The sequence below is a fragment of the Ailuropoda melanoleuca genome, chromosome 16 (genome assembly GCF_002007445.2).
Source record: "Ailuropoda melanoleuca isolate Jingjing chromosome 16, ASM200744v2, whole genome shotgun sequence".
Classification (NCBI taxonomy): Eukaryota; Metazoa; Chordata; class Mammalia; order Carnivora; family Ursidae; genus Ailuropoda; species Ailuropoda melanoleuca.
The window spans coordinates 12,054,434-12,080,740 of NC_048233.1; the positions used below are offsets into that span (position 1 = coordinate 12,054,434).

The 26,307-nt window shown below is 42.2% G+C and overlaps 1 protein-coding gene across 2 annotated transcripts in view; it reads left to right on the forward strand.

The window, feature by feature from the left end:
• Nucleotides 1–26,307, forward strand: part of APOLD1 (apolipoprotein L domain containing 1) — a 52,653-nt gene that overhangs the window by 15,486 nt on the left and 10,860 nt on the right. The window contains exon 2 of one of the 2 annotated variants that reach the window (XM_034644643.1): nt 23,269–23,348. The exons of the other annotated variant lie outside the window; for it this stretch is intronic. The gene's annotated coding sequence lies outside the window, so the exon portion shown is untranslated. The remainder of the gene's footprint in view (nt 1–23,268; nt 23,349–26,307) is intronic. 2 annotated transcript variants of the gene reach the window in all.

Sequence of the window (26,307 nt, forward strand, 5' to 3'; positions counted from 1 at the left end):
ATTAATCAAATGAGAGCCAGGCCACGTTGGTATGATGTAACTGTATTAGTGCTTGGCAAAATTTCTTCTCTGGTCATCTGACTGAATCATCAAGATAGCTAAAATAATTGTATGAACCATGGCTCTCACACCTGGTATGAGGGGCTACCTTATGTAGCTTTGAGGATGCTCATTTGCATAAAGTTCAGGAAAATATCTACCTGGGAAGGAGTTCTGTATCAGTTTTCTTTTCTTTCTTCTGTATCAGTTTTCTTTTTTCCTTCTCTCCCTTTTTCCAGTAAAAATGTATTGAGCACCTACTGTATGCTAAGCAATAGGTATAAAAAAATCATCTCTGCTCTCAAGCCCTTAAGAAGCTCAGAGGTGTGTGTGTGTGTGTGTGTGTGTGTGTGTGTGTGATCACAGTACAGTGAATTATGTATTAACAATGACATAGGTTTGAACAAACTTCTGTGAGTGTACACGTGGGAGAGGGAAACTCTGGGAAGGCTTTGTGGAGCAGATGTTATGTTAACTATTGAAGAATAAATAGGAATTTGCTGGGCCTAAACCCAACAAACGAGAGTAGAGGAAGAGCCATTCATTTGGCTGAACACAATCTACAAAGGCACTGAGGCGTGGAGGAACGTGATGGCGACATATGATGTCTGGTCTGGTATTGCTAAGCTTGGGGAATTATGATGTTGGAGTCTGGTGTTAGTAATGCATGGATGCATGGTTGACAGAATTAGCCATTCTGTGGATCTGCTCCTGAGGTTGCCCCGTGGCTACGGTAATCATCTGCTACAATCTGCTTTTTGCAGGCCAGAATTATTTTCCCTCTACTTCATGGTGTGGAGCTCTGGAGAATCAGTGGAACTCTTATTAATCAGTTCTCTGTGTGGAGATAGACATGAGAGAAACTCTGAACCCTGAGTTGACTACCAGTTGCCTATTGCCACTAAATGGGAAGTACTCAGAGAGTAGGCGCCATGATAAAATTACCTTAAATCATATGAATTACCTGTTTTGGTAAATAATGCTGGATTTTTCTTTTTAAGATTTTATTTATTTATCTGATAGAGAGAGAGTGAGAGCACAAGCCAGGAGACAGTGTGAGGGGAGAAGCAGACTCCCCACTGAGCAGGGAGCCTGGGTGGAATCATGACCCCAGCCAAAGGCAACCGCTTAACTGACTGAGCCACCCAGGCGCCCCAATAATGCTGGATTTCAAGAGCCACGCCAGCTCCTTTTACCTAGACTAGGATCAAGCTTAGGTGGTTTCCTCTGTCTCTTTTCTCCTGTGCTTCGATCTATTTCCTACCAGCTGCCTAAAACAGAGCCTTCCCCCTAAGTGAAAGCAGCTCCTGGACCATCTTACTCTGGGTTTGAAAGAATGCATGGAAGGGACGTGTGAGAAGTGACAGGTCTAAGATAGGCAAAGCCATGATGGGTTGAGTCATCTGGACAGAACAGCCAGAGGAGTCTCGCGGCTCCCAGGTGTGGTCTTACTTCAGTATCGCCTTTGTGTTCAGTTATTGGCTGGAGGCAGCCTGGGGAAGCCTGGCTCAGCACAGAGTCAGGCGTGGGTTTCAGGTGACTGGCTTGCAGACTCCCCGGTGGCCTTGCTGAACTTTCTTGAGAACCCCACTGGGATCCAAGACACTTTCACTCAGCCTTCCTTCCTTCCCGCTCTCCTTCACTCAAGGTCAGAGACACATCATGGTTTGACAGCTTCCCCAACTACTCTTGGCTCCTCCTCACTTCCTCCACAGATGCTTCCCGTAGTAAATTTCTTGTGCGTCTAATTCCATCTTGGTGGCCGCCTCCTGGAGGACCTGGAATAATACTGCACGGAAAGGGCAAAGGAATGCTGTTTTCAGTTCTATATTCTTTACTACTGAGATTTACCAGTAGGAAAATGTTGTACTTGGATCAAAAGAAACATTTAAAAAGAAAAGAAAGAAAAAGTGTGTCAATAAGTCAAGAGAAAGCTGAAAAGGATTAAGGTTAGATAAAATAGAGAGAGTAGGGAATGAGATACAAGAAGCTGTAATGATTTAAAAATATTTGAACAAGCATGACGGGAGGAGGGTATAATCAAAATGCAATGTCATGTGGTGACTCGCCACCTCCCTGGCCTGTTTCGTGGGCAGAGCCTTCACTTGTCTCTGGTTGAGTCTCCGTCGTGGGCTTCCCCTTTAGCTTACTAGTTCACTCTTGTATAATAAAAATCCTCTTTCACGGTGTCAGTTCAGTAACTAAAAGTGTCCAGTTTGATGTTGACTCAAAACTCCATCTTCATTCAAGTGAAAACCGTTTCTTCTTCTTACCTATTGACGGGGACAAGAAGGATCCGATGGCCTCTTAAATTCTAGACAAAACTGGTACTCTTGTCTCTTCTGCTTCTTTCTATTTGCCAAAGCAAGTCACATGGCCAACTCCCAAGGTAAAATTCAAGGAACTAGCCTTATTCCTGAGTGACAAAGCCTGTAAATTACATGGTAAAGTGTGTGGGTAGAGGGAGCAGCAAAAGTTAGGGCCAGTAATTCAATCTTCCATAGTACGGAGGGGAGAAATTAACTAATTAGCTATGTTTGGCTCCTGTGTCCATCCCTTGACCATCCCCTGAGGCCAGGGTGGGGACATGGTAGTATGACTGGCAACTACAATAGGACCATGTGATTGAAGTGAGGAAGAAGAGCTTTTTCCCCCAGAAAAGGAGATGCTGATCTGGGAAGAAAGGAGGAGTACTGGGAACAAAATAGACAACATCCGCTACCAAGCCTTGGCTCATTAGCCCTTGTAATCGCTCTTTCACACAGGTACTACTAATATTCTCTCTTTTTTTTTAAGATTTTATTTTATTTATTTGACAGAAACAGCCAGTGAGAGAGGGAACACAAGCAGGGGGAGTGGGAGAGAAAGAAGCAGGCTCCCAGTGGAGGAGCCCGATGTGGGGCTCGATCCTAGGACCCTGGGATCATGCCTTGAGCTGAAGGCAGACGCTTAACGACTGAGCCACCCAGGCGCCCCTAGTATCCTCTTTTTACAGCTGAGAAAATTGATGTTAAGAGAGGTTATATAACTTGCTCAGAATGACACATCTTGAGTGATGGAACTTTTTGGATTAAAAAAATAGAGGTACCGAGGCGTTGCTGCCTGGCTTAGTCAATAGAGCATGTGATTCTTGATCTTGGGGTTGTGAGTTCACACCCCACATTGAGTGTAGAGGTTACTAAGAAAAAAAAAAAAAGATAGATTTATCTATTCACCAAAGCTACAGTAATCAAGAGAGTGGCGGTGTTTATTCAAAGGACAGACACAAAGAGCGATGGGACAGAATACAGAGTCCAGAAATAGACACATCCGTTTACTTGTCAACCAATATTTGATAAAAGCACAAAACCAATTCAGTGTAGGAATGATAAACTTATCAGTAAATGGTATTGAAACAAATAACAACCATACGCCATAAAAAAGAAAAAAAGAAAAAAAAAGCAGAAAGAAAAAAGAAAAAGAATCTCGACCTATACCTTTCACCTTATGCAAAAATGGATAGGCAAAAACCTCACAAAGGATCATAGACCTAAATGAAAAATGTAAAACTATAAAGCTTCTAGAAGAAAACATGGAAGAGAATTTTTGTGAACTTGGATGAGGGAAAGATTTCTTAGATATGACACTGAAAGCATGATCCGTGAAAGAAAAAAATTGTAAATTGGACTTATCAAAATTAGCAACTTTTGCTATGTGAAAGTCACCATTAAGAGAATGAACAGACAAACCATAGACTAGGATAAATAGTTTTGAATCACACATCTGACAAAGGACTTGCATACAGAATATATAAGAATTCAAAACGTATCAATGAGAAAATCATTCAATTAAAAATGGACAAAAAATTCTTTTTATTATCCTATGTATGAATTATATATATATATATCCTTTATTTTTTAAAAACATATTTTATTTATTTATTTTAGAGAGAGAGCAAGCAAGCAAGCAGGGGAGGGGACAGAGGGAGAGGGCAAGCAGACTCTGTGCTGAGCGCAGAGCCCAATGTGGGGGCTCCATAGCATTCATTACCACGTGGTAGGCCAAGTAATGGAACCGCAAAGATATACACACCCTAATTCCCAGAATCTGTGAATGTATGTTACATGGCTAAAGGGGACTGAAGCTTGCTGATGGAATTACGTTTGCTAATTTGCTGACCTTCAAATAGGGAGATTATTTTGGGTTATCTAAATGAACCCAATGTCACAAGGGTCCTGCAAAGTGGAGGATGAGGGCAGAAGACATCAGAGTGACAGGAAGAGATGACTCAGCCTGCTCTTGCTGGCCTTGAAAAAGGAGAAAGGGACGAAGAGCCTAGGAACACGCAGCCTCCAGAAGCTGGCAGAGGCAAGGAAAAGGGTTCTCCCCTAGCGGCTCCAGAAAGGAATGCAGACCTGCCAACACTTTGCAGCCTTGTGAGATCCCTGCCAGACTTCTAGCCCGTAGTACCGTAAGGTACTAAGTTTGTGTCGTTTCAAGACACTGAATGTGTGGTAATGTGTTATAGCAGCAATAGAAACCAATACATGAGGAGAATGTACTATTGTCAAGTGTGAGCGGAACATACTAATATTAACCGGGTTTCCTGGTTCTTCATCCATCGACTATAGGCAGGTGATCTATTTGTCTACTTTCAGAATCAGTCTCCTTGCCACTGGGATCAGTTCTGATCCTGGCAGTAATTTATGGGCTATTTATTGAGTGTAAGATTGAGTATTAAACTGTACTCCTGGGACACCTGGGTAGCTCAGTCGGTTAAGCGTCTGCCTCGGCTCAGGTCATGATCCCAGGGTCCTGGGATCGAGCCCCGCATCGGGCTCCTTGCTCAGTGGGGAGTCTGCTTCTCCCTCTGCCCCTCCTCCCTGCTCATGATCTCTCTTTCTCACTCACTCTCTTTCTCTCTCAAATAAATAAATAAAATGTTTAAAAAGACATTAGAATTCCGGATTGTAACCTTGGCACCACAGTCCTACCTGGGGGGAGCTTCTACCATTTTGGTGTTAAAAAAAATCAAGTTGTTGAATTACTCAAGTAATATATATAATATTTTTACTAGAAGAAAAAATTCAGGGAAAAATCACCCTTCCAGGTGAAGGCCACGCTGCTTTAAGCTTTTCTCTGCCCTTTCTTAACTCAGCCCTGAACTGAGAAGGGGTATGATTTAATTGGCAAATTTGGGGAAAATAAAGTGGGCATGCCCAGTTCATTCACATGCACTCTCCTCCTTGGAATGGAGCGAACAGGAGGTCTGCTCTAGGGGCAGCCTGCCGCTCCCACCCACAGAGAGGCAGGTCCGCTTTGGACCAGAACTGCAGGCTTTCACTCTGCAGCTTGGTGTTGGGAAGCTCTTCGAACTCAACCCGGCTCTATCAGGAACTAAGTAATACTTTGGCCTTCTTCGTCCACTCCTTTATCTTAATTCCTTATTTGTTTTGAACTCAGAAAAGGAGGCCGGGTGGTATTTACTGGGTTCTGCTCCAGTGTTCCAACGCTTCATATGTTGGCCGGAAAATGGATGTGTGAGAAATAAGGTGCACAATTAGGGAGAAGCCAATGAATACCCGTGGAGTGATGGAGGCTTCTGGAGTGGCAGGGGCTTGGCCTTGGCCCTGGGGTCTTGTTCTTCAGTGTGTGTGCAGGACATTTCGATCTTGGCAGTGTGTATAAGCTTCTATTGAGGCAGGTAGGTTTTTATGGTGGTGCAGTTAGCCCTTAACAGTGGGGGCCTGGGAAAAAAGGCCTTGGAAAAGCCACTCAGAAGCTGTAAGAGGGCCTTGGCAAGGGCACCGGGGCCATAGAGAAGGACTTAGCAGGGGCCAGCAAGCTGAAGAGACCTTAATAAGCAGTTCAAGCTGAGGCAAGGGTTCAATTATAGGGAGCGAGAAAGTCTTTTCATATACTGCCCTTTTAGGTATTAAAGGAGTAGAAAAGTATTTGCTGTTTTTAAGCTGTGGGGGCAGCTGTGTTCTCTTTGGACCACAGAGCTCTAGTGAGAGACGGGTTTTCAATGTGCTAGTACTAGGTCTGGGTGGGTAATGTGAACAAACAGCCCCAATTTTAATTCCTTTTTGGTGTTGCTTTGAACTATCTTCAAGGGCAAAAGTGGATGAACTAAGTTTGCATTGATGTGGCTCAAAAATTCCTCCCTCTACTTGTCTTCAAGGTTGCTGGGCACTGGTTATTTAAATATGATGGAGAAATCCTCCCCAGATGACGGTTTTCTTAGGCCTAAGGAATTCCACAGAAAAAGATGGTAGAAGAAGGCAATGCAGCACAGGAATAAAAATGCTTCCTGGTTGTCGTGGGAGCTCTGTTACTGGACGGAATTAACCTTCATTGCAACACTACCGTACAGGCACCTACAGGTCAAAAGGGCTGTGGAAATGAAAAGGTTTTGACTCGCTGGGTGGGAAAGAACAGCTCTGCAAATAAGGTCTAATGACTTAAGGGGTTGCCACTGCACATTTCTGGCTTTGGAAGAAGGCACCACCCCCTCAAATGCCTTGCTTCCTGGATATGGTAAATGCAAGGCGCCATTGTGCAGAAATTAACCTGTAGCTAGTAGATTTCACCTAAGTGGGTTATAATCCCCGGTGCATGCCTTCAACAGATGACTGGATTAAGAAGCTGTGGTCCATATATACAATGGAATATTACTCAGCTCTCAGAAAGAACGAATTCTCAACATTTGCTGCAACATGGACGGCACTGGAGGAGATAATGCTAAGTGAAATAAGTCAAGCAGAGAAAGACAATTATCATATGATTTCTCTCATCTATGGAACATAAGAACTAGGATGATCGGTAGGGGAAGAAAGGGATAAAGAAAAGGGGGGTAATCAGAAGGGGGAATGAAACATGAGAGACTATGGACTATGAGAAACAAACTGAAGACTTCAGAGGGGAGGGGGTGGGGGAAAGGGATAGACTGGTGATGGGTAGTAAGGAGGGCATGTATTGCATGGTGCACTGGGTGTTATACGCAACTAATGAAGCATCAAACTTTACATCGGAATCTGGGGATGTACTGTATGGTGATTAACATAATATAATAAAAAAAAATAATCCCCGGTGCATGGATTCTGGATTCTTGGTCTCAATCAACTGGCTTCTTGGTGAGGCTGCTATCTCTGCAACAGTCTTTAGCAACCCAAAATACTGGTTCTGGGTATTTTGCTTGATATACCTGCTAAAAAATCAGCTTTTCTCACTATGTTACGTGAAGAGCTGGTGCTATGATCATTTTGCATCTTCTGCTAAATCTACAGACTCTAGGAAAAGCACATTACAGACTTGCTGGTGTAACTATTGTTGTTTTTTTTTTTAAGATTTTATTTATTTATTCGACAGAGATAGAGACAGCCAGTGAGAGAGGGGACACAAGCAGGGGGAGTGGGAGAGGAAGAAGCAGGCTCATAGCAGAGGAGCCTGATGTGGGGCTCGATCCCACAACGCCGGGATCACGCCCTGAGCCGAAGGCAGACGCTTAACCACTGTGCCACCCAGGCGCCCTGTGACTATTGTTTTCTAACTTGGGGGTCTTGTAGGAGCTCCCCCGTTCCAGTGAGATCCAGCTTAATCTGTAGTTGCTAACGATCCCTCACTCTACCCAGACATTGAAATCCCCTCCAGCTGAGACAGAGCAGAATAAAAAGTTGGGGGAGATGAATTTTGGACCTGAATTTCTTTGAATTTTACCCCACAAAACAAGATAACTTTATTTTGAACCTTACTCTCTTTGAACTTTCATGTCTCATGATTTGAATTTCATTCCTTGGACCTTAATTTCTCCCTAGACATTTGATCAAGGGAAGAGGTTTATGTTAAAAAATTTTTCCCCTCAACATTATTGGCATTTCGTTATTGAGGTTTTGTTGTGCATATTAATATTGGAATAGTGTAGTTTTGGTCATTTAATCTCCATCCTGATCCTCTGACACGCTCTGCCGACAACATGGACAGGCATGATAAAAATGGGGGATAGAAGAATGAAAATTTCAGCCTTGGATACAAAATGGCATTGAACTATTTAATTAATGGATTATAGGGACCTATTCTGGAACCTTTTGTGAGTGAAATCTCTTCCCTGTATTGTTCTTGGGAGGTGACAAAGTTGGTTGATATAAGAGGGAAGGATAGCCTCGTGAAGATGGGGCAGGACTGTTCTGATAGGCTGCTGGGATTCTCTCTTAAGGATGTTGGATAGAGAAAAAAAAAAAAAAGGATGTTGGATACACTGCTGGTTGACAGAGATTTAATGTCTACACCAGTGGTTTAAGAGAACAAAAATCAAGGGAATATTAATGGGAAATAATTCTTAACCACTTTTGATATTACCTTCTGTCATAGGCTGAGTGGTTCCCCAAACATGTCCATGTCCTAATCCATGTAACCCATGAATATGTTACCTTATATCAAGGACTTCACTGATATGAGTCAGTTAAGGTCCTGAGGTGGGGAAGTTATCCTGGATTACCTGGTTGGCCTGATGTGATCACAAGGGTCACACAGGGACACAAGGGTCACAAGAGGGACACAGGAGGAGTAAGAGAGAGGAAGGTGATGTGATGACAAAACTGAGATGGGAATGGTGAGCTTTGGAGACGGAGGAAGGAGACACAAGCCAAGAAGCACAGGCAGCCACAAATGGCAAAACAAACAAACAACAACAACAACAACAACAACAAAACCAAAAAACCTTCCAGCGCCTTGACTTTACCTCAGTGAAATGGATTTTGGACTTCTGACCTCCAGAACTACTAGAGAATAAATTTGTGTTGTTTTAAGCAACCGGGTTGTTACATGTTACAGTGGCAACAGGAAATGAATACACCTTCCATACATGAAGGAACCTGACTTAGTGGATCTCCTGTGTCCTTGGAGAGGGTGATGTATTCTGATTGGTAAATTCTAGAATAATAAACTGAGCACGATCAGCTTGGTTTCATTCTTCTTCCTCTCTGGGAGCCAGTCAGCCCAACAACTGCACAGCTCTGCCTCTTGCAGGGCTGGGCTATCCCAGGTACACTTGGGGCTGCTGGGTTTGGCTGGTTAAACCTGTATAATTCTGTGGTTCAGTATTAGGAAGCACGTTTGCCTTTCATGCTAAGCTACATTCTCCAGTGGTTTTTTTTTTTTATCAGAAAATGTGATATTTTGGTTCCTATCGACCACTTCTTTGAGGATTTCTCTCTTGTGTATAATTCAAGCATGGTAAAAGGGTGAACGTGAAGATAATGGATTGAAAAAAATGATGCAACCTTCTCTTCCAGCTCCAAATTTCTGTAAGGAATGGAAAGATAGATGAAGAAAATCACAACTGCATGGAAAACAAGAGGGGAAACTTTCCAGGGACCAGCAACTATGACAAAAATGCCTGCATGACATAGAACCAGGTGAAGAAGAGCTACCATAGCTAAAACTAGAACGGTGGTTTTTTGCTGCAAAATATAGGAAAGACACCCTGAATGCTCATTGCCCCAAAGTGATAGATGCGAGCAGCAGGAAAATGTTCAAAGTTCAAATAAATTGACTGATTCGGGTACCACAGCAGGAATGTCTCTATGGTTTCATCCCTCCTCACAGCCCTTCGGCCAGATGATAGTAATGGCGGTGTCCATCTCCCATGGGAAGAAAAATGGCGAGGAAGGTGACGGTAAGAAAGATAAGGCAGGGCCCCACCTTTAGGGTCTGGTGATATCTGGGTAGAACGAGGAGCACCTGCCTCAGAACACTAGCTACCAAGGTATGACCAGTGGTGCCTTCTATGCTTCCCCAAACAGGCTAAGAAAAGCGATGGAATGTAGGTCAAACGGGATGTCTTCTATAGAGATGAGCAAAAAATTGAGAATGCCAAACTTGAAAGAAGGCCACCATGAAAGAGAGAGAAGAAACACAACAGATGGTCAAACTTCCATCTGAGAAAATGGAGTTAATAGAGCAAGAGGATTAGGGCTTTACAATAAGCTATGATTTGTGTTGTGAAAGAAATGTGAAGGCTTAATACACACAAGTATGAATAAACTAGAGATGATGGAATCTGATTGTTGAAATAATAAAAGGGCTAAATGAAGTTTGTTGAAAAACAAGTTTAAAAAACTGGAAAATAGAGCTATTAAAGTCTCTATGTAATCAAGACAGGTGAAAGATCCGGAATTCTAATTTTTTTCTAATGAGGTCTAGGAGCACCTGGGTGGCTCAGTTGGTTAAGTGACCGACACCAAAAAGTTTGGGAAGCAGAAGCTTGACCATAAAGAAAAGCTCAAGAAATTTCAGGCTGCATGCAGTGATTACAGTGTAATAAAATTAGAAACTGAGAATAAAAAGAACCCTCCTCAAATCTATATACTTAAAAATTAAGACTAAAAAGAGACATTTAAATAACTATTGGATTGAAGAGAAAGTCTAAATAGAAATAACAAATTATTCGGAATGGAACAAAAAAGAACCCCATATATTAAGACCCATGGAATGGGACCAAAGAGGGAAATCTGTAGTTTAATTTATTATTTTAAATTTATTTATTTATTTTAAGTAATCTCTCCACCCAGTGTGGGGCTCGAACTCATGACCCCAAGATCGAGAGTCACATGCTCCACCACCAAACTGAGCCAGCCAGGTGCCCTGGAAATCTGTAGTTTTAAATGCACTCTTTGGAAAAATAAGAAAGACAGAAAATAAGTGCCTAGGCTTTTAACCCAAGGAGCTAGAAAAGCAACAAACCCAAAGAAAGTAAAAGAAAGGAAATAATAAAGATAAAATGGGAAACTAGGGAACATATATCTTACATTTTTTTTTAAAAGTAATCTCTACACCCAACCTGGGACTTGAATTTACAGCCCCGACATCAAGTCACGTGCTCTGCAGACTGAGCCAGCCAGCAGCCTCCATCTTACATTTTTATTTGTTAACTCTGGCAACCCTAAAATTAATGAAAATAAAAAATGAAAGTAGGTTTTTAGGGGGAAAAACAAGCAATTAGATAAACTTTTAGAAAGTTTAATCAAAAAAAGAGAAGATAAACTTAACTTTGGGATAGAAAGATAACATGTGATAGATATAGAGGGGATTTTCAGAGTTATTAGAGAATACCACATGTAATTTGTGCCAATATATTTAATGAGATGGACAATTATTGTAGATAACCTAAATGTCAAAAATTGGATCCACCATAAGGAAAAAATCTGAATATACCAACAACCACAAAAGAAATTGAAATGGTTGTCAAAGGAATAACCACTAAAAACATCCATGGTCCAAACATGGTCTGTGTTTTACAATGAATTCTCCCAAGCAGTCAAGAACAGATAATTCCCATCCTATCCAAGCCTTTTCAGAGCACAGAATCAAATGGAAAGCTATGTGATTCATTTTATAATCCTGACAAGGACAACACAAGAGAAGAAAGAGACCCAGTCCCATATTGGAGCACAGAAGAATCAATCAGTCATTCAACAAGCAAATCTAATTTAGATGTGTTTTGAAAGAATAATGCATCATGACTACTTAGAATTTACCTTAGAATGTAAGAATAATCTAAATTAAATTTGTTAACTAATTTATTATATTAACAGATTCATTTAACAAGTACTTAATAAGCTTCTATTACATACCAGGCACTGTACTGGGAACTGGGAAAACAACAGTAAACCAACAGCTTTAAAAAAAATGTTTAAGTCAACTTTACCCAAAACCCTATCATAAGAATCAGAATTCAGTAAATCTTTCATTTGAGTAAAAATGTATTCATTTCAGTAACAGTAATTTCCTAAACTAAAAATGAGCAACAATTCAAAATTAATTTTGAACAAAGATTTTTTTTAAGAGTCTCTAGTTCAGGGACACCTAGGTGGGATAGTCAGTTAAGTGTCTGACTCTTGATTTTGGCTCAGGTCATGATCTCAAGGTCGTGAGATTGAGCCCTGCATTGGGCTTCACGCTGGGCATGGAGACTGCCTGAGATCCTCTCTCCCTCTCCTTTGCCCCTCCCCCATCTCTCTCTCTCTCTTTGTCTCTTAAAAAAATAAATAAATAGAAATAAAAATAAAAAGTTCAGTAGTAGGTGTGATTGAAAGCCAAATCAACTCTAAAGAGAACTCACCACTTCAGGATACAGGGATGGTAGAGTGAAATAGTACACAAGAGAATAAAAGGAGGCAAACATTTTGGTGAATGGGTATTTCTCATTGTTTCTGAAGGATGTGGTAGGCTAGGGAGAAGGGATTGGTGGAAAGGATTCTGGGGTGGTCCGTACGTGCTTTTTGGAGATGCAGGAGGAAGAAGAGGTCCCCCTGGACACACTGGCCACAGAGGGCTGTGAATTAGAGAATGAGGCATGTGATACTTATTTCTATTTGTCAATTTGCTAGGCTGTGGTGCCCAGTTGTTTAATCAAACACCAGTCTAGATATTGCTATGAAGGTTGTTTTTTAAATTTTTTTATTTTAAAAAAAGATTTTATTTATTCAAAAGAGAGAGAGCACAAACAGGGAGAGAGGCAGAGGGAGAGGGAGAAGCAGGCTTCACGCTGAGCAGGGAGCCCAATGTGGGGCTTGATCCCAGGACCCTGGGATCATGACCTGAGCTGAAGGCAGATGCTTAACTGATTGAGCCAACCAGGTGCCCTGAATGTCGTTTGTTTAGATGTGATTTACATTTATATCAACAGACTCTGAGTGAAGCAGATACTCTCCATCATGTGGGTGGGCCTTGTCCAATCAGTTGAGGGCCTTAAAAGCAAAGACAGGTTTTTCACAGAGGCAAATCTGGCTCCAGATTGCACTGTCTTACTGCTGCCTGACTTTCCAGCCTGCCGATGTCACACTCAAAATTGCAACATCAACTTTTCCCTGAATTTCTTGCCTGCCAGCCTGCTCCACAAAGTTCAGACTTGCTTGCCCCACAATTGTGTGAGCCAATTCTTTCAAATAAATCTTTCTGTCTGTGTATATGCTATTGGTTTTGTTTCTCTAGAGAATCCTACTATGAGGCAGGAGAACAAAGTCTGTGAGCAAAGGAGAGACTGGAGAGGCATGAAAAGATCTGCTCTCAGACGAAGCCGACCCCGCCATGAAGAACTGTATCGGAGAAGACTCTGGGCCCGATGGAAAAGTCTGAGTGATTGCAGGGAGTTTGACTTACGTTTTGGTGTTTTTATCCTCCTTGTGATGCCAGCAACCAATTTTCCAGGTTTCTCTTTACCAGTTCTTTTCCATCAAATCTGCTTCGCCACAGAACCCAGACCTGGGCCTGTGTGGCCCTTCGTAAGTAGTCCCCGGGCTTGCTGCTCCCCATGACTCTTTACAAAGGCTGGCGTCTGGTCAGGATAACTGCACACCATCTGAGTTTCTTCATATGGCTAATCTCTTCAACATTTTCTCTTTTCCGCCAATGAGTTTGTGAAGTTGCTGGGAGAGCGCCCTCCTGCCTCTGCGATTGCTTTCTGTGTCATTTTTCAGTCTTTTTTTTTTTTTTTAAGATTTTATTTATTTATTTAACAGAGATAGAGACAGCCAGCGAGAGAGGGAACACAAGCAGGGGGAGTGGGAGAGGAAGAAGCAGGCTCATAGCGGAGGAGCCTGGTGTGGGGCTCGATCCCGTAACGCCGGGATCAAGCCCTGAGCCGAAGGCAGACGCTTAACCGCTGTGCCACCCAGGCGCCCCGGTCTTTGTTTTTAATTGTGGAATACACCTATAATTTACCATTTGAATTATTTTTAAGTGTGCAGCTCAGTGGCATTAAGTGCCTTCGCAATGCTGCGCAGCCATCACCACCATCCATTTCCAGAAGTTCTGGATCATCCCAGACAGAAGCTCTGCCTCTGTGAAGCAAAAACGTCGTATTTCCCTCTCCTCCCAAACCCTGGTAGCCACTATTCTACTTTCTCTTTCTGCAAATTTGCCTCGTCAGCATACCTGTTATAAGTGGAATAATACACTTTGTCCTTTTTTAAAGTTTACTATTATTATTATTATTTTTAGTAATCTCTACACCCAACGTGGGGCTTGAACTCACAACCTTGAGATCAAGAGTCATGCACTCTTCTGACTGAGCCAGCCAGGTGCCCCCAGTACTTACCCTTTCTACAGTTGCTTTTTAGTTGAGTAAAAACATCCCCCAACTGAGAAAATTATGAAATCTTCCAATAATTGTTGCCCACGCCACCATCTCCAAAAAAACCTTCAGAGACTGGAACCTAGGCTCATGTTTTCAGGCAACGAGACCACCGTTGGAAGCTTCTCCAGGGGAAGCCTGGAAGCTCAGTTCTGAGGCAGTCCATAGCCCCTTTGAGGAGCACGCATTCGCAGACCAGCTTGTGGGGGTTGTGGGCCCACTGAACCACAGCAGACGCTTAACTCCTTCCCAGAACACCCCACAACTTTCAACTGAAGCCAAACCTGCATTGATATCCGTCAAGGGAGTAGGCCCAGGGCTTAGAGTGGGATGCTGAAGAAGTCACTCTACATTCCCTCTTCTCATCCGCACTTTAAACATGAATGATTTGTTTTACTTAACTTTTTACTGCATGCGGCGCCTGGGTGGCACAGCGGTTAAGCGTCTGCCTTCAGCTCAGGGCGTGATCCCGGCGTTACGGGATCGAGNAGCTTTCTACAGTTGCTTTTTAGCTGAGTAAAAACATCCCCCAACTGAGAAAATTATGAAATCTTCCAATAATTGTTGCCCACGCCACCATCTCCAAAAAAACCTTCAGAGACTGGAACCTAGGCTCATGTTTTCAGGCAACGAGACCACCGTTGGAAGCTTCTCCAGGGGAAGCCTGGAAGCTCAGTTCTGAGGCAGTCCATAGCCCCTTTGAGGAGCACGCATTCGCAGACCAGCTTGTGGGGGTTGTGGGCCCACTGAACCACAGCAGACGCTTAACTCCTTCCCAGAACACCCCACAACCTTCAACTGAAGCCAAACCTGCATTGATATCCGTCAAGGGAGTAGGCCCAGGGCTTAGAGTGGGATGCTGAAGAAGTCACTCTACATTCCCTCTTCTCATCCGCACTTTAAACATGAATGATTTGTTTTACTTAACTGTTTACTGCATGCGGCGCCTGGGTGGCACAGCGGTTAAGCGTCTGCCTTCGGTTCAGGGCGTGATCCCGGCGTTGTGGGATCGAGCCCCACATCAGGCTCTTCCGCTATGAGCCTGCTTCTTCCTCTCCCACTCCCCCTGCTTGTGTTCCCTCTCTCGCTGGCTGTCTCTGTCTCTGTCGAATAAATAAATAAATAATCTTAAAAAAAAACAACAAAACTTTTTACTGCAAAACAAAACAGATTAGACAATGACACAAAACAAATCATTATAAAGAGAACATCTTTGTAACCACCACCCGACTCAAGAAATAGAACCTTGTCAGACACCCCAGAAATTCTTGTATGTGTCCCATCCCCATCTCAACCCCCTGCCTTCCCCTACAAATAACCATTCTTTCCATTTTTTGAACTACTTTATTGAGATATAATTCACATACCATGCAGTTCATATATTTGAAGGGTGGGATTAAATGGTTTTTAATATATTCACAGAGTTGTGCAACCATCTCCTGACTTTCTAGAACTTCCATATACCCAGTACATATAGGGAAGGCAGGATGTTTGTTCTGTCCCTTAATTTATCAGCTTTCAAGGTATTGAATTGATTTTCTTCTATACTTCAGAGGTGACCGCTTGTTAAGGGTTTTTTGTTTTTTAGGGTTTCTTTGGTTGTTTTGTTTGTTTTTAAATAGGCTCCATGCTCAATGTGGGGCTTGAACTCAGGACCCTGGTATTAAGAGTTGTGTGCTCTACTGACTGAGCCAGCCATGTGCCCCTGTTTTGGAGCTTTTTAAACAATTGTATACTCACAGTTTTTTTTGTTGTTGTTAAATATTATTTATTTATTTGACAGAGAGAGACAGACAGCGAGAGAGGGAACGCAAGCAGGGGGAGTGGGAGAGGAAGAAGCAGGCTCATAGCGGAGGAGCCTGATGTGGGGCTCGATCCCAGGACCCCGGGGTCACACCCTGAGCCGAAGGTAGATGCTTAATGACTGAGCCACCCACCCAGGCGCCCCTGTATACTCACAGTTTTAAATATATTTGATGACTTTCAATCTATTGCAAATTATTAGTGAAGCCCAAATCGTCTCATCTTGGTCAACATTGCCTCCTGTGTCCCTTTGACACAACTCTAATTGTCTTTGATAGCTTTCTTGCTACCTGGTACGATAAGCTGCTATCAAGCATGTCAGAGACTTTGGTAATTTAAACCATGTGATATGGATGTAAAAATAAGCAAATTAATTGACAGAAATATGGAGACTTAGTAAGTTGTAAGGTTATGTGGTGGACATCTGTTTTTGGCTGCCAGCACTTATTGCATTTTCTACCTGGAACACTTTCCCAACGTGTATTTTGGACATCACTCCTCATTCATTAGGCCTTATTGAAGTGCGTTCAGAGGGACTGAGGGCATCTTCAGCTCTAGCTGCTGCCTTGATGGACTTAAGCCAATCAGACTATCCTATCACCCTGTTCAAGTGACTGTTCTAGAGATGGGCATGACCAGAGTCCACGAAAGGCAAGAAGACATTCACTGGGTCTTCTAGGAAAGATGTTGGGATAATTTGCCTTCCTTTTGAAAGGAGATATTAAATTTCTACTTCTTACCTTTCATACATATTAATGGAAGGGGCACTAAAAGCCTAGAAGAGTCTATTATTAGAAGACATAGAACGGTAAAAAGCCATATTGATAGATTGATAATTGGGTCACCTGATGTCAGGACTACAAAACACCATGAGTATAATTAAAAGACAAGTAACGGAATGAAAGTAAACATTTCCTGCATACATATCAAGAATTAGTACCCATACTGTAAACCTCCTACATGTGGATAAGAAAAAAAGGCAACCAATAGAAACATGGGCAAAGGATATGAGCAGATAATTCACATAAGAGGATCTAGAAGGGGGAAAAACCCCAAACATATGAAAGTTGTGCTATTTCCTCTTAATCAAGAAGGTGCATTTTAAAACTACAGCCTAGGGTTCCAAAGCACGGATGTATCACAGTTTAACTAACAATTTCCCTACACGATGGGAACTTAGATTATTTGTAATTTACTACATACAATGCTCAATGAACACCTGTCTTGCCTCCTTGAATCTATCTCTGCTTTTGAGATATTAAAGCTCGTAGCTTTAACCTAGAGCATGATAGACATCTTGGGGTCTGGGCCCCAAAGAGAAGTTGTGTAGAATGTGAATGTCCTCTGCAACTTACCATCAGAATGTTCTTTGGATTTTATTCTTAATCATGTGCTTAATCTAATACACTTAGGGACTACTGGAACTTTTTTTGGTCAGATTAGTTCAAACAGTCAGAAATTGTTCTCTTTCCTTGAAATAAAGCTGATTGAGGGATTACATTGTCTGAATCGCTGTAGGATTCAGAAACTCCTTTATAAAGACATACTTTATTTTTAGGTTTAAAAATATAGATGATTTCTTTTGGATTAATGGTCTAAACAGGTATGTTTTATTAGGGTCTTTTTTATTTATCGTCGCTATAGCTTGTTTGTTGCTCATTGTACGTATGTTCCAGGGAGAGGAAAATGTTGACTCTCTGCTCAGGAGGGAGAGAAAATATTTATCAAATTCAAAATATGTATGCCTTTTGTTCCAGCAATTCCACTTTTAGGAATCCCTCCTACAGAAATACTCACCTGGAATATGTACAAACATATACAGGACCACACCCAAGAATATTCACTGTACCATCATTTGTAATAAACAATTCAATTGAAAATATGATAAATGCCCACCAATAAAGGAATGGGTAAATCAATCATGACCTGCCCATAAATTGAGTGACAGCTACTTGTATCACCTTGGACAAAAATATCTGTATACAAGAGGGTCCTGGGAGGAAAAAGAAGTCACCCCAGATGGTTCGAATGAAGCGATTTTTTAAAAAAGATTTTATTTATTTATTTGACAGAGATAGAGACAGCCAGCGAGAGAGGAACACAAGCAGGGAGAGTGGGAGAGGAAGAAGCAGGCTCATAGCGGAGGAGCCTGATGTGGGACTCGATCCCATAACGCCGGGATCAAGCCCTGAGCCGAAGGCAGACGCTTAACCGCTGTGACCCAGGCGCCCCAAATGAAGCGATTTTTTAAAAAAGATTTTAATTGCTTATTTATTTGAGAGAGAGAGAAAGAGAGGCAGAGGCAGACTCCCTGCTGAGCAGGGAGCTCGATTTGGGGCTCGAACCCAGGACCATCAGGACCTGAGCTGAAGGCAGACCCTTAACCAACTAAGCTGCCCAAACATCCCTCAAATGAAGAGATTTTTAGGAAGGGTCTACTTACAGGGGTTGAGCAGTGTTAGGCCAACAAAGAAGAGATGGGAAAGTACCTACAGATTAGCGATAGTGCAAAGCTATTACCATCCCTAGGGCTTAAGATACAAGGGAGGGGACATAACAGGAGCCCAGGGACATTGGGAACCATAGAGGCAGGGCCACAAGCATAACCGTAGCCAACAGGGATAACTCTACTGCAAAAGACAGAGCTTCAGTGGGTGAAAGCATGGAAGGAACACTCTGACTTCTTCCCTCCTATGCTCTGATCTCCTGGTGGTCCTTCCCACTGGCTGGACCCAATCAGAAGAGTCTGGCAAGGGAGCCTGAGTGAAACCATCCATAGGGGTCAGCCTGCTGGGACACGGAGCAGGGCAGAGAGAAAGGCCAAAAAATGACCTATGGGGATAGTGAAATGACCAGCACAATGTTTATGTTATATTTTTTAAGTGGAAAAAAAGTCGCATAGCAATATATACAATATGCTATTTTTGTAAAAGAAAATCACAACACATATTTGCATAAACATTAGGTAAGAGCATGTAGCAAACTATGAGCCTCAGTGTTGCTTCTAGAGGGTGAAAATGGATGGAGAGGGAAAACCTTCTAACTTTCTGCATTTTTGTATTGTATATACACGTTACAAAAAGTACTTTTTTGGCGGTTAGGGAAATCAAGATAAACTATATTTTCCATGAAAAGAGAGCATTTTTACACCCAATGTGAAGACAAAGTAGGAGAACCCCTAAATGATTATTAAATAGTTGATTCACTCATGGGCATTGCAGAGAGAAACACCCCCAAAGTCCATGTGAATTATTATTATTTTTAAAGATTTTATTTATTTACTTGAGAGAGACAGTGAGCAAGAGAGAGTGATCGAGAGAGACAGAGAGAGAACACGAGCATTGGTGGGAGGGGCAGAGGGAGAGGGAGAAGCATACTCCCCCGTGAGCAGGGACCCCCAAGCGGGGCTCTATCCCGGGACTCAGGGATCATGAGCCTAGTGGAAGGAAGATGCTTAACTGACTGAGCCCACCCAGATGCCCCTATTATTATTATTTTTTAAAGATTGATTTATTTTTTTTTTGTGAGGGGGGAAGGGGGAGAGGGAGAGAGGGAATCTCCAGGAGTCTCCTTGCTGAGCACAAAGCCTGATGAGGCGCTCAATCTCAGGACCCTGAGATCACGACCCTGAGATCATCACCCTGAGAAACCAAGAGTCAGCTGCTCAACCAACTGAGCCACCTAGGTGCCCTACGTGTTAATTATTTTAAACTTTTTTTTTTAAGATTTTATTTATTTATTTGACAGAGACAGACAGCCAGTGAGAGAGGGAACACAGCAGGGGGAGTGGGAGAGGAAGAAGCAGGCTCATAGCAGAGGAGCCTGATGTGGGGCTCGATCCCATAGCGCCAGGATCACGCCCTGAGCCAAAGGCAGACGCTTAACGACTGTGCCATCCAGGCGCTCCCGTGTTAATTATTTTAATGTTAAAGTCAGAGAGTAGATTTTGTATGCTGTAGCGTTGGTTAGGGTTCTCTGTTGCAAAGATGAGAACTCCAATCAAGATCAATGAAGGAATAAAAGACGAGTTAAAGAAAACTAAGGATATACAGATGGCTCATGGAACATAGTGATGGAGAGAAAGAAAAAGTGGGACTCCTTCTGTTTGCCTCCAGGTTCTTGTCTCTCTATTGTTCCCAGCAAACACACTTCTCTGTTCTTTGGGGCACATAATCGGCAAAATGTAGCTGCCCCGAGATCCAGATTTCCATACTTCAGCTGCAGCCGCCGACAAGCTTAACTCAACTCTCTTTAGGTTCATATTCTAAACTCCCAGGAGAAAGAAACGGATCGGCCAAGTTTGGTTTAGCTGGCCACCTCCGGTCCAGTTGGCTACGGTCAGTGGGGCAGGATCATGCAATGCAGTGCCAACACAGATCCTGGAACCCTCTGGAAGGAGATGAAGAGATGTTGTTAGAGCAAGGGTGGGGGTAGGTTCCTACGCTACCTACTACAGCCACAAAGTAGGCGGAGAGCATTATAAATCGATAAGTTAAAAAGCACTTTTGGATTATTCCATAGCTGAAAGGTAAAAAAAAGATATTCTGGGGGAGCCAGGACTCAAGCTCGGTGTTCTCGCTCAACACGCAGGGCTTTACCTTATAGAATACGCTTTCCCTCTTTTTCAAAGGTAATTAAAAAAAATTTTTTAGCATAGAAAGTAAGGGCAGAAATAACAATTAAAGTGCTAAATTTTAGGAAAAGTGTATTGAAAAGTTATTTTCTGACCTAATTCAAAAACAAATAGAGTTGAACCCCTACTATAGAAACCATTTATTAATTTTTTTAAAAGCAAATAACCAGAACGATAATCAACTTTCAGTGTATTGGAAGATACATCCTTGCTTCATTATAATGTTTAATGTGAAATAACTAAATTCTCCTATACAAAATAGGCTTTGAGCAAAGTCAAAAAAACCCAATATCCAACATTCTCTTGCCTATAAGACACGCTAAAAATTCAACTCTTCAGGGAGTCTAAAAGTGGAGGGAGAGCTTAAGATTTATTATGCCTCTGTACATACAAAGCCAGCAGGTGTTCTAATCCAGGTTGCAATGATTATTGTATATGTGTGAGAACTTTAGAGATAATGACTAAGCTTGGGAAAGGGAGAGACAAAGGTAATAGTTGCCTGGTGTCCTGTCCTGGGAGATAAGAGAATCTTTCTGGCTACTGGCGGGGTGTGGACTCAGCTGCAGTCTTTCTGGCACCAGAGAGGAAAAGGCATGTGGTAAAGAAGATATGCTGTAATGGAGCCCATGGGGCAGACGCTTCTATGTTAATGAGGTAATGTATGTTTCACCCATGTGCTCCCAGGTGTGCTGTGCAGGTGTGCACACCTGGGGAGGAGGAAGTGGGACAAAATTAAACTGGCTTCAGTTGATCATGTTAGGGAGACTGGGGCAATTAAGAGCTCTCGGTGTCAGATTTGTCCAGAAGAATAAGGAAGATATTTTTTTCCCAGAAGAAGAAAATGATGATAGATTTTCACTTTAAAAATAAAAATCTTTTTTTTGAAGCAGATTTTCAAAATTATATCGAATCAAAAACAGAACCTGATCAGTGAAAGAGAATAGTGTTTCTAGAAACAGATGTAGACAATAGTAACAAATCAATATAAGGCAAACTAGCCCATTTATAGAACACATTCCGAGGAAGGCATACTATTGTTTTATAAAAGTTATCAAACTTATTATATCGATCTGGAGAAGAATTAGCTTAACTTCCATCATGCACTATTATAAACTCCAGCTAGGTCAAAATAGTTAAAAAAGCTGATTGTGGATGCTTTCTTTTTCTTATTTCTTTTATTCCTTAGGCATCGGTTTCTCTCTCCTCTAATACCCCACCATCATTTCCTGCTGTAAAATTTCTTCTCCCTGACTATAGGTAGTGTTAGCGGGAGGGTAAAGTTCTGTTACCATCTTACATTTGGAAGCTGAAATGATTCACTCTCCCTCTCTCTACCCAGTACAGACAGGGGATGGGCATTTGACCTAAGTTCAGCCAACCCAGTGGTCACTCCTAGAATTTTGATGTTTAAGCTGATGCCAGTACAAGAAAAAACAATGGTTGGTCGGTGGCGTCCAAACAGGCCATTCCAGCTACAAAACAGCTGCTAACCTTCCAGCTTTGGTTTGGCAGAGCTCCTTGGTTCATTCTCAAGCATGTTCCTGCAGACTCGTACCAATAGTTTCCAATACTTTGATTATACTAGCCGGAGTGAGATTCTTTCTTTATTCATATAGAGACTGTAATTCCAAAGAAATAACCGAGGAGAAAGAGAGTGTATGAGATGGATGGTAGTGTCACAGTTCATCTTGTGGTAAGGATCTCCTCCACAAGAAAAGCAGTCTGGTAGATGGCCCGATGGTTTGCATTTCTTCCTCTTGGCTCGCCTGTAGACGTCTTTATCCCATCTTTCTTGGCCACGTGACTTGACTGACCAATAGAATGTAAGTGGCTATGATGAGTACCATGTGTGAGCAGAAGCTTTAAGTATGATTTGCCTATTTTGTTTCAAAAAATGTATTTTCTTGGGCGCCTGGGTGGCTCAGTCAGTTAAGCGTCTGCCTTCAGCTCAGGTCATGATTCCGGGGTCCTGGGATCCAGCCCCATAAGGGGCTCCCGGCTCAGCGGGGAGTCTGCTTCTCCCTCTGCCCCCACCCCCGCTCATGCGTGCTTGCTCTGTCTCTCTCTCAATCTCGCAAAAATAAATAAATAAAATCTTTTTTAAAAAAATGCCAAACCCCCAAATATATGTTTTCATTTATCTATTCCATTCCATCTTACCAATACTGTCCAAATCCATGATAATCTCATTCATTTACTTTAACAGCCTTCTAACTCACCTCTGGCCTTTTAGCTGTGTACCTCTGGGAACTATCCTTCATACAACTGTCAGTGATGTCAGATCGAACCCTGTAGAGCCACAGATTAAAGCCTTCAGTGGCTCCCTCTCCCCCACATGGCATTAGAGAGCCATCATGATTTACCTCTGCATACTCTCTCAGCCACATCCCTGGACATTCCTAGCTTCCCACTTTATGCTCAGTGAGGTGAAACTTCCTGAAGCATCCTGAACACTCCTCTGTGCCTTTGTCCCTTCTGTTCCCTTCTTCTGTCCTCCTCTGCCTCCTAATTTTGCCCAAATAACATCTGTTCGACTCTCAAGTCGTTATCAGCGCTTCCAGAAAGCCTTCCCTGGTACTTCCTAGCATGCACTTTCCCTGTGCTTCCTTCCTGCACACACAAGTCTGGCACTGTCCACATTGAACTGAAATGACTTGTTCTCTATCTTTCTCTCTCACAGACTGCCATTTCCTGGAAGGGCAGGACTGGTATCTTATTCAGATTCTTCTCTTCAAAAGCTAGCAGGACGTCTGACACACAGTAGGTATTCAATACACATTCACAGGGCTGAAATAAACCACACAAATGAACCATTAGTCTAAAAAAACTGAGTGGTCTTAAATCCTGCAGCTGGGATTCCTAACAGCTAATGGCATTATGAAGTGGTTCTTCTGGAAGCAGGATAGCCACATGTAACAAAAACTATGAAAATGTTCTTCTTCCTTCACTTGGTATTTTCCCATTTGTGAACACTCCCCAAAGAAATAATCCAAATGGGTAAAATGTACACAGATGTTCCCTGCAACTCTCGTTATAATAGTGGAAAAAAACCCTGGAAGCTATCCAAGTGTCTAATAGGGAAATGACTAAGCAAACAATGGGATTATTACATAGCTATTAAAAATGACAGAGGTGAGGACTATGTCAACATAGAGAAGTGTGTATCTGCAGGAACGCTAAGTGGGAAAAAGAACACAGACCAGTGTTTAAACAATAGTGGTTAACGAGGAGTGTGTACATTAACAAAGATCAGAGGCCAGGTTGGAGAAATGAAGATGGCAGGAGTTCGCTGGGTCTTTTTTCCCCTGTGCATTCCCTGAGTTGATGACAATAAGAGTTGAGATATCATTGCAACATAGATATCCTGAAAGTCTTCTGGAATATAAATGCTCTAAGTAACCTACCAGCTTGTATATTCCAAGAGAGTTTCATACTAAATTCTCATAAAATTATTATGAAAATAATGACATTTCTTTGAGAGAACAAAATACTTTTCTTCAGTTTCTTTTTTTTTTAAAGAGTATATTTATTTATTTGAGAGAGAGAGATGGGGGGGCAGAAATAGAGGGAGAGGCAGATTCCTTTGCTCATCAGGGAGCCCGATGCAGGGCTCGATCCCAGAACCCGGGGCTCATGACCTGAGCTGAAGGCAGATGTTCAACCAACTGAGCCACTCAGACACCCGTCTTTAGTTTAATTCAACAAGCAGTTCTGAGAGCTTCACTATGGGCTAGAGCATTTATATTCTCATGACATTTACAAAACACATGGGTAAAAATCCTCAGATGGATAAGTGTTATTCTTTTCACTTACTTTTATTTATTTGAGTGACTGTACATATTAGGACCTATTAACGAAGGAAAGTTTGAGAGACCTTTGGCCTACACCTCACATTCACAAATTGTCTCAGTCTTACACATTTGAAGTTGTCTCCAAAAGAGGTTCTATGTATAGTCACTGAGATATACTTGTAAAGATTAAAAGGAAAAAGTCATCATCATATAATTCTAAACTTGTGTTGCTTTACCCCTGTAATACACTGCAAATTAATATCTTATAAATCCTATGTTGTCTTATGAATAGCAAAATATCGACATTGCAAGATACATNTACACCTCACATTCACAAATTGTCTCAGTCTTACACATTTGAAGTTGTCTCCAAAAGAGGTTCTATGTATAGTCACTGAGATATACTTGTAAAGATTAAAAGGAAAAAGTCATCATCATATAATTCTAAACTTGTGTTGCTTTACCCCTGTAATGCACTGCAAATTAATATCTTATAAATCCTATGTTGTCTTATGAATAGCAAAATATCGACATTGCAAGATACATTAAATTGCAATTAAAGAAACCACAACTTTTTATATCTTGTTTGAGAAATGTTTCATTTTTATTTGTTTTTTTTTTTTAAAGATTTTACTTATTTATTTGAAAGAGAGAGAAAGAGTGTGTACAAGCAGGGGGAGCAGCAGGCAGAGGGAGAAGGAGAAGCAGGATCCCTGCTGAGCAAGGAGCCAGATGCTGGGCTCGATGTGGGGCTCAATCCCAGGGTCCTGGGATCATGACCTGAGCTGAAGGCAGACACTTAACCGACCGAACCACCCAGGTGCCCCGAGAAATGTTTCATTTTTTTTTTAATTCACTGGGATCCTCAAAAAATGGAGGTGGTCCAGGTGTCTCTGGATCTCTGGGAGACCCTGGTCATAATCGTCAACATATCTTTATGTTGACATTTTATCCTTAAAATGTGATCATTTTGGAGTGCCTGGGTGGCATAGCGGTTAAGCGTCTACCCTGGTCATAATCGTCACTTTATATTTAAAATGTGATCATTTTGGGACGCCTGGGTGGCACAACAGTTAAGCGTCTGCCTTTGGCTCAGGGTGTGATCCTGGCATTATGGGATCGAGCCCCACATCAGGCTCTTCCTCTATGAGCCTGCTTCTTCCTCTCCCACTCCCCCTGCTTGTGTTCCCTCTCTCGCTGGCTGTCTCTATCTCTGTCGAATAAATAAATTAAAAAAAAAACTCTTAAAATGTGATCATTTAAACAATGGCCCCAAAACTAATGGGTTGTTAATAACTGTATAAACACCTAAGTCACCAACTGCTGTCAACTGGCCCTACAGTTTCCGCTACCACGTAACCAGCAGCCAGAAAAGTCACAGCTTCCAGAGCAGAGATTCACTGCTGCAGCTCAGAATCCCCTACATTTTCCCAGACCCAACTCTGGACCTCCTGCTTTAGACTCTCCGGGACTGGAGTTTGGAGATGCTATGCTTTAAAGGATCTCTTTCTTCTTTCCTCCTCTTATTTCCTTATGGTTCCAGGACTCAGAATTCAAGCTAGTACTGTTCAGCTTCATCATGGGTTTAACAGATCTGAAGGCTAATCTGAGGGTCAACCACCATTTTCAATGCAGTCTCTCTGGGGCGATGTGTTACAAGTGCCCAAGGCATAATTTAGAATAGAAGTTTGAGGATGTAGTCCACAGATATTTGGAGGGAGATGCCCACATAAAACTTTTGATCAAAATACTTCCAATTATTCTTCAAATTTCTTATTGCTTNCAGGATCCCTGCTGAGCAAGGAGCCAGATGCTGGGCTCGATGTGGGGCTCAATCCCAGGGTCCTGGGATCATGACCTGAGCTGAAGGCAGACACTTAACCGACCGAACCACCCAGGTGCCCCGAGAAATGTTTCATTTTTTTTTT